The sequence below is a fragment of the Crocuta crocuta genome, unplaced genomic scaffold, assembly GCF_008692635.1.
Source record: "Crocuta crocuta isolate KB4526 unplaced genomic scaffold, BGI_CrCroc_1.0 scaffold334, whole genome shotgun sequence".
In the NCBI taxonomy this organism is placed as follows: domain Eukaryota; kingdom Metazoa; phylum Chordata; class Mammalia; order Carnivora; family Hyaenidae; genus Crocuta; species Crocuta crocuta.
In genome coordinates, this window is record NW_027533260.1 from 2,715,479 (window position 1) to 2,723,383 (window position 7,905).

The 7,905-nt window shown below is 52.0% G+C and overlaps 1 protein-coding gene across 1 annotated transcript in view; it reads left to right on the top strand.

The window, feature by feature from the left end:
• The window catches only part of HSD17B14 (hydroxysteroid 17-beta dehydrogenase 14), a 16,748-nt gene that overhangs the window by 7,382 nt on the left and 1,461 nt on the right, over positions 1–7,905 (top strand). The gene's annotated exons all lie outside the window — the stretch shown is intronic.

Genomic DNA, 7,905 nt, shown 5'->3' on the forward strand with positions numbered 1-7,905 from the left:
CCCCCCCCCAACCAGTGGGACAGGGCACCGCCTCACACAGCGGCCCTAGGTGTGTGTTGGGGGTGGGTGGGAGGTTGTTGAACACAATAGTGGAAGTGGAAGCTCTCATGTGTTAGCCTCTGTGCACGTGCGCGCGCGTGTGGTGATGGTGGGTGTGATCCCGTTGTGAGTCTGTGAGTGTGCGAGGCACACTGGCGTGTGAGCCTCACTCTCTGACTAGGTGGATGGTCGCTCCTGAAAGGTCAGGCCCTTTTGTGCTGCCCCTGGAGTCTCTCCCATCAGATCACTCTCCCCTATTCCCTCCCCTTGACCTCTCCCTCCTATGCCTGTTTCCCTTCCCCATTCTCTGTCACTCCCTCATGTTCTCTCTCTGCCTCCCACCCCCACCCTTAGATCCGCCTCCACAGTGGCCCGAGGAGACCTCCGCCCAGGGCTTCCGGGAGCTGCTGGAGGTGAACCTGCTCGGGATGTACACCCTGACCAAGGTGAGGACCGCAGGCCCAGGTGGCCTCCTGACGATGACATTGTCAGAACCGCTCTCCCTCAGACCAAAATGTTTCCTCTGCCTCGGTTTGACCTTACTCCAGAAGGACTCCGTCCTTTGTAGAAAATAGGTGGGTGCAAACCCCTGTCAGAACTAACTGTGTGGCTGTGCAGCCCAGTCTCCTTGAGGACCTTCCAGAACCTTCCTTTAAATTTTTAATTTTTTTAAATTTATTTATTTTAATTTGTTAATTTTGAGAGTGAGAGAAAGAGAGCAAGTGGGGAAGGAACAGAGAGAGAGGGAGGGAGAGAACCCCAAGCAGGCTCCGCACTGTCAGCACAGAGCCTGATGTGGGGCTCGAGCTCTGCAACGGCGAGATCATGACCTGAGCTGAAATCAAGAAAATCAAGAGTCGGACTCTTTTTTTAAACTGTTTTTTTTGTTTACATTTATTTATCTTTGAGAGACACAGAGGAAGAGCACAAGTGGGGGAGGGGCAGAGAGAGAGGGAGACAGAATTCAAAGCAGGCTCCAGGCTCTGTCAGCACAGAGCCCGACGTGGGGCCTGAACCCGCAAACTGTGAGATCATGACCTGAGCCAAAGTCGGCCGCTTAACCGACTGAGCCACCCAGGCNCGAAAGTCGGACGCTTAACCGACTAAGCCACCCAGGCGCCCCTTTAACTTTATTTTTGAGAGAGAGAGAGAAAGAGTGAGTGCCACAGAAGGGAGACGGGCAGGGGCAGAGAGAAGGGGACAGACAATCTGAAGCCAGCTCTGTACTGACAGCAGAGAGCCCAGTGAGGAGATCAAACTCACAAACCGTGAGCCGAACTTGAACGCTCAACCGATTGAGCCACCCAGGCACCCCTGCTTTTGCTGGAATATTTTAAAGCAAATTTCAGGCATGTTTCACCTGTAAGTAATTTAGTCTGTATCTTTACCAGATGATTTTTTGTTGTTGTTATTGTTGTTGTTTTAATATTTTTTAAAGTTTATTTATTTATTGAGAGAGAGAGAATGAGCAGGGGAAGGGCAGAGAGAGAGGGGAACAGAAGATCTGAAGTGGGCTCTGTACTACAGGAGAGAGCCTGACATGGGGCTCGAACCCACGAACCGTGAGATCATGACCTGAGCTGAAGTTGGACGCTGAACCGACTGAGCCACAGAGGCGACCCTGTTGTTTTGTTTTTAAGTAGGCTCTACACCCGGCGCAGAGCCCAACATGAGGCTTGAACTCATGACCCTGAGGTCAAGAGTCAGACGCTCAACCAACTGAGCCACCCAGGCACCCCTTGTTTTGTTTTGTTTTGTTTTGTTTTGTTTGAGAGGATTTGTGTCCTCTGTTAGACAGGGTGGCATGTTCAGAAGGCTTTTTTGAGAGGTGACATTTAAATCAGACCTCAAGAATGTGTGGGGCAGAGCAATCCAGCAGAGGAAAAGCCGGTCCAAAGGGCCTGGGGTGACGCTGATCAGGGAAGAGCGGTGAGGAGGCCAGTGTGACTGGAGCAGGGTGAGCAAGGGGAGAGGGCGGGAGGTGAGGGCAGAAAGGGGGCAAAAGGGCCTTGTCAGCCACTTGAGGTCTTGGCTTTGACCCTTGATCCCAGAAGCAACAAAGGGAGCCCTGTAAGCGGGGAACTGGCGCCCTCTGGCGGCCGCATGAGGAACAGGCAGGGGCGAGGGCTGAGGCCTTGGGCCCAGCATGGCCATGACCCAGGCAGGTGATTTGAATCCGTCCAGGCTTGTGGCCGTGGATATGGTGAGGGGTGGCCCGCTTCTGGCTCCCTTCTGAAGCTAGAATGTCAGGATTTCCTTGTAGACTAGTCCGGGTGGACTCGACACCAAAAGGCATTGGGGGTTGGGTTTGGTTCCCACCCCTCCCCCCAGCAGCTTGTAGGACTGAGCTGTCATCCACTGTGACCGGGAAGCCTGGGGAAGAGCAGGTGGGGCGGGGGACCTTTTGAGTGGGGGGCGCCCACCCGACGTCTGCGTGGGATTTTCGGGTCTGTGGTGAGGGCGGAGGCTCCGAGTCAACAGTTTGGAGATCACCAGCTCGAGGCTGGAGTAGGTCAGAAAAGCCAGTGTAGACAGAGAGGGGAGGAGGCCCGGGAGTGGGCCGGGGGTCACTTGTGTGGGAAACTCAGGCGCTGCTGACTCCCAGGTGTCACCTGAAATCCAGGTGAAATGTTTCTGGGCAGCTGGGTGTCCTTGCTTAACGCGTGAGCCCTTGCCCCTGTCCCCAACTTCTGTTCGCCTCTGCGATTGGCACCTCGATATGGTAAGACTCTTTTTTTTTTTTTAAATGTTTTTTTATTTATTTCTAGGCGAGAGAGAGAGACAGACAGCATGAGCAGGGGAGGGTCAGAGAGAGAGGGAGTCACAGACTGAAACAGGCTCCAGGCTCTGAGCTGGCAGTCAGCACAGAGCCCGACGTGGGGCTCGAACCCACAAACCGCGAGATCATGACCTAAGCGAAAGTCGGACGCTTAAGGACCTCAGCCCATAAAGGGGATATTGTATATACAGCAAAACCTCTGGTCACAAGTAACTTGTTCCGCGAGTGTTCCGCAAGCCGAGCGACCATTTCTAATAAACGTTAACCTGATCAATGAGCGACTGCTTGCATTAGAGGAGCACGCGACGCGACGCTGAACGTCACCCGGTCACAGCTCAGCCAATGGTTCTTGAAATTCCCTTTGATATTCCAGGGCCTTGGATTACAAGCGTGTTTCTAGAACGAATTCTGCTCGCAACCCGAGGCTTTACCACCTACAGTGTCTCTCCCAGTGCCCAGCATTTAAAAAGAGAGATTTCTCATAAACAGCCAGATTCTGGGTTTCTCTTGGAAGGGTGGCAAACTGGACCCCCAAGGGGCAGCGACAGTCAGCTAAATGGGGCGTGGCTCTCCATCTCTCCCTGGTCCCCACTGATCCCTACTGCGCTCCCTACTGTGCTATCTGATTGTTCCCTGTGAGCGGCTGGTCTAGAGGCTTCCTGCAGGGGTAAAGTGCCCAGATCTGAGGCCCACCCGCCTGGTAGAGTTTACCGTCTGCACATTTTTTATTGCTTATCACGATCACTGCCTCATTCTGTTTCCTGTGGCCGATCTAACTCAGGTGGAGGTCACTGAGATATATGTTGGGCAAATGAAGCCTACCAGAAGTAGAAGGGAAAAGGTGAGGTTTGAGCTAAGCCCTGAGTGGGAGGGAAGGAAGTGGAGAAGTAGGGCACAGGCTGTTTTATGCACAAAGAAAAGAGTGTGCAAAGGCACTGGGGCAGAAATCACCCGGATGTGTTTCAAGAACAAAAGACAGTCCTCTCCATCTCCACCGCCAGCTTAGCACTCAGACGCATTTTGTTAAACTGTTCTAGAGGAGCCCGGGGGGCTCAGTCAGTTAAGCAGCTGGCTCTTGGCTTCGGCTCAGGTCATGATCTCTCTGTTTCCATGAGTTCGATCCCCACGTCAGGCTCTGGTGCTGACAGGGCAGAGTCTGGTTGAGATTCTCTGTCTCCCTCTCTCTCTCTGCCTGTCCCCTACTTGCACTGTCTCTATCTCTCTCAAAAATAAATAAACTTTTAAAAATTTGAAAAATTTGAAAAAAAACCCAAAAACTGTTCTATCCGTTGCCGCCTGCCATCTGCTGCCCAGACATCATAGAATTTCAGCCATAGGAACTTCATAAACACAACCAATGGATTAGAATCTCTACTGATTTTTATTGACATAATTTAAGACTCACAGAATATTGTCAGAATAGTACAGAGACACCCAGACTCCCCATTGTCAATATTTTGTGCTGTCTCCTTTATTTTTCTCTCTCTCTCTCTCTCTCTGTTTGAGGGTAAATCGCAAGCATGATGTCCATTTCCCCCTCAGTATTTTGGGGTATATTTCCTAAAAACAAGAACATTCTCAGGGTGCCTGGGCGGCTCAGTCTGTTGAGCATCTGACTCTTGATTTTGGCTCAGGTCGTGATCCCAGGATCGTGGGGTCGAGCCCTGCGTCAGGCTCTGCGCTGAGCGTGAAGCCTGCTTAAGATTCACTCTTTTTCTCTCTCCCTCCCTTTACCCTTCTCCTCCACTCATTCTCTCTCTTTAAAATAAAAAAAAAACCCAAATCTTAAAAAAAATAGAGTAGTACAGGGGTGACCAGGGCTCAGCTGGTGAAGCATCTGACTTCGCCTCAGGTTGTCATCTTGTGGTTTGTGTGCTTGAGTCCTGAGTTGGGCCCTGCACTGCCGGTGTTCTAGAGCCCATTTGGGATTCTCTGTCCCTCTCTCTCTGCCCCTCCCCTGCTTGCACAGGCACTCTCTCTTTCTCTCTCTCAAACAAACGTTAAAAAAATTGTTTTTTGTTTTTTTAATTTTTTTAATGTTTTATTTATTTCTAGGAGAGAGAGGGGGAGAGAGAGAGAGAGAGACAGCGTGAGCAGGGGAGGGTCAGAGAGAGAGGGAGNATGACCCAAGCGAAAGTCGGATGCTTAACCGACTAAGCCACCCAGGCGCCCCTAAAAAAATTGTTTTAAAGATCACCCTGGGTCTTGCATGTAGATCAAGTCAGAAAACAAAGCGTGGGGGTAGGAGAGCCAGTATTAGGAGACAGTGACGGGGCGCCTGGGGGGCTCAGTCGGTTATGCGTCTGACTTCCGCTCAGGTCATGATGTCCCGGTTCATGTGTTCCAGCCTGGGCCCTGTGCTGACAGCTCAGAGCCTGGAGCCTGCTTCACGTTCTGTGTCTCCCTCTGTCTCTGCCCCTCCCTGCTCACACTGTCTCTCTCTCTCTCTCTCTCTCTCTCTCTCTCTCTCTCTCTCTCTCTCTCTCTCTCTCTCTCTCTCTCTCTCTCTCTCTCTCAGAAATAAGACATTTAAAAAAAAAAAAAAAAAGGAGACCGTGATGTTTGTGCAAGTAAAAAGAGGTGGCCTTCAAGGCACCTTCAAGGGCTCCTCTGACCTCACCTCCAACCACAAAAGCCCTGTTGTGCCAAACATGCAGGTCTGTTGGCCTCAGGACATTTGGACATGCTGTTCCCTGGCCTGGCCCAGCCTCCTCCCAGACATCCCCGCAGCTGCTGCCTCAGCACCCTTTGCACAACTGCACCCAGCCCAACCCTCTCATTGTCCTCCTCTCGCTTTACTCCTTGTTTCTTATCCCTGATCACATTCTAGCACATTCTGTTATGCACGTTTATGAGTTTACTCTTGCCTCCCCCAGCAGAACTGGAGGGCAGAAATCTCTCCCCATCGTTTCCGGGGGTATCCCCAGCATCTTCTACCCCAGGACCTGGCGCCTACTAGGTGCTCAGTGAATGTTTGTTGAGTGAATGAATGAGGTGGCGAGAATTGTATAGATTAAAGAGGTCCTTAGAAAGCACAACGGCCAGGCTTAGGGACGGATCGGGTGAGGAACTTTGGGAGAGGGAGGAGGCCCTGGAAGGCTCTCGGGGCTCTGGCTTGAGAAGCTGGGTAGGAGGGGACCCCGTGTCTTAGGCCGGAAGTGAGGGGAGAGAGGCAGATTCTAGGAGGCGAGGGAGGGAGCTTTGCACTGAAGACAGACAGATGGGGATGCCCAGAGGGGGCAGGTTCCAGAAGGCCGTTCCAAGGGAGATTTAGGAGATGCATATGGGAAACCAGCGAAGTGGGGGCTCCCCTGGCAGAGCTCAGAGAGAAGCAGACCCAGAAACCCCTCAGATGAGAGCGCAGCTTCACAGTCAGGCTCTCCTGGTCAGGTGTCCGGAGGGAGGGAGGGAGAGGGGAGGAGAGGTCAGGCCAGTAAGATTCCAGCAGGTCCTTGGTTATGGCTACCAGGAAAGTACTAGGTGACCTTGGCTGGGGGTGGGGATATAGGCCAAGGAATATGTGGGAGGGTTGAGAAGAGATCACAGGGAATGTGCCACAAATATTTATTGAGCAGTAGTTGTGGGCTCAGTGCCACAGTTCAATACCTGGGCGGAGAGTTCACCAAACAAACAGGCAGGGGTGCGTGCATGGGTCAGTGGGTTGGTTGCTTGGATAAGCCGTTGATTTAGGCGCAGCTCACGATCTCAGGACTCAGGAGTTCAAGCCCTGTGTCCTGCTCTGTGCCGACAGCATTGAGCCTGCTTGGGATTCTCTCTCTCTCCCTCTCTCTCTCTCTCTCTCTCAAAATAAATGAATAAAATTTAAAAAAATTGTTTTAATAGGATGGTCAGGGAAGGCCCCCTTGAAAAAGTGGGATTTAGGGGCACCTGGGTGGCTCAGTCAGTTGAGCGTCCGACTTCGGCTCAGGTCATGATCTCATGGTTCCTGGGTTTAAGCCCCGCGTCAGGCTCTGTGCTGACAGCTCAGAGCCTGGAGCCTGCTTCGGATTCTGTGTCTCCCTCTCTCTCTGCCCCTCCCCTGCTCACGCTCTCTCAGAAATAAATAAAACATTTAAAAATTTTTTTAAATATTAAAAAAAGAAAAGAAAAAGTGGCATTTAAACAAGACCAGAAGTTACTGACAGACTAGGTTTACCCAGGACTGTCCCGTTTTCACACCAAAACTGTGGACGGAATGTCCGTGTCCTCAGAGCCACTTCAGTCCTGGGCATACTGGCATGGCTGGTCCCTAGGGGTGCGTCCCATGGCCATCTCAGGAAAAGTATCCCAGGCAGAGGGAACAGCAAACACAAAGGCCCTGAGGTTGGAAGGCTCAGGGTGTGTTTGAAGACACAGTCCTCAGAAAGGGTGGAGGCTGTTTTTGAGGGAGTGGAGAAGGTTTCGAAGAGCTGGTCGGTGGGGCACCTGGGAGGCTTAGTCGGTTGAATGTCAACTCGGTTTCAGCTCAGGTCACGATCTCACGGTTCATGAGATCGAGCCCCGCGTCAGGCTCTGTGCTGACTGCGTGGAGCCTGCTGGGGATTCTCTCTCTTCTCTGCCCTTCCCCCACTCACCTGCTCTCTGACTCTCAAAATACTCTTTAAAAAAAATGGTTTCTTTTAGTTTATTTATTTTTAAGACAGAGACAGAGCACCTGTGGGGGAGGGGCAGAGAGAGCAGGAAACACAGAATCCAAAGCTGGCTCCGGGCTCTGAGCTGTCAGCATAGAGCCCGAGGAGGAAAAGCTGGTGGGGTGACTCAGAGAGGGAGCTAATTTATATTCCCACTCTGAGAACCCCTCAGCGGGGCCTGCTTGTCTTCTTTAATCTTCCGTGGCAGGGGGAGGAACAGGTCTTAGCCGGCTGGCCAGCTCAGCCATCAAAGGAAAGAGAGGGAAAGCATTGAATCTGAGTTTATTCAAGGTCACGCGTAGTCCAAGAGCTGAGAGACAGAGAGGGAGGGAGGAGAGGGGGAGAGGAAAGAGAATTAGTTTAGGGACCTCCGGGGAGCTTCATGAAATGGGGTGCATGTCACCAGGACCTCCCACATCACATTCTGACCACAGAGCTCCCCCTCAGCTGCGGAGA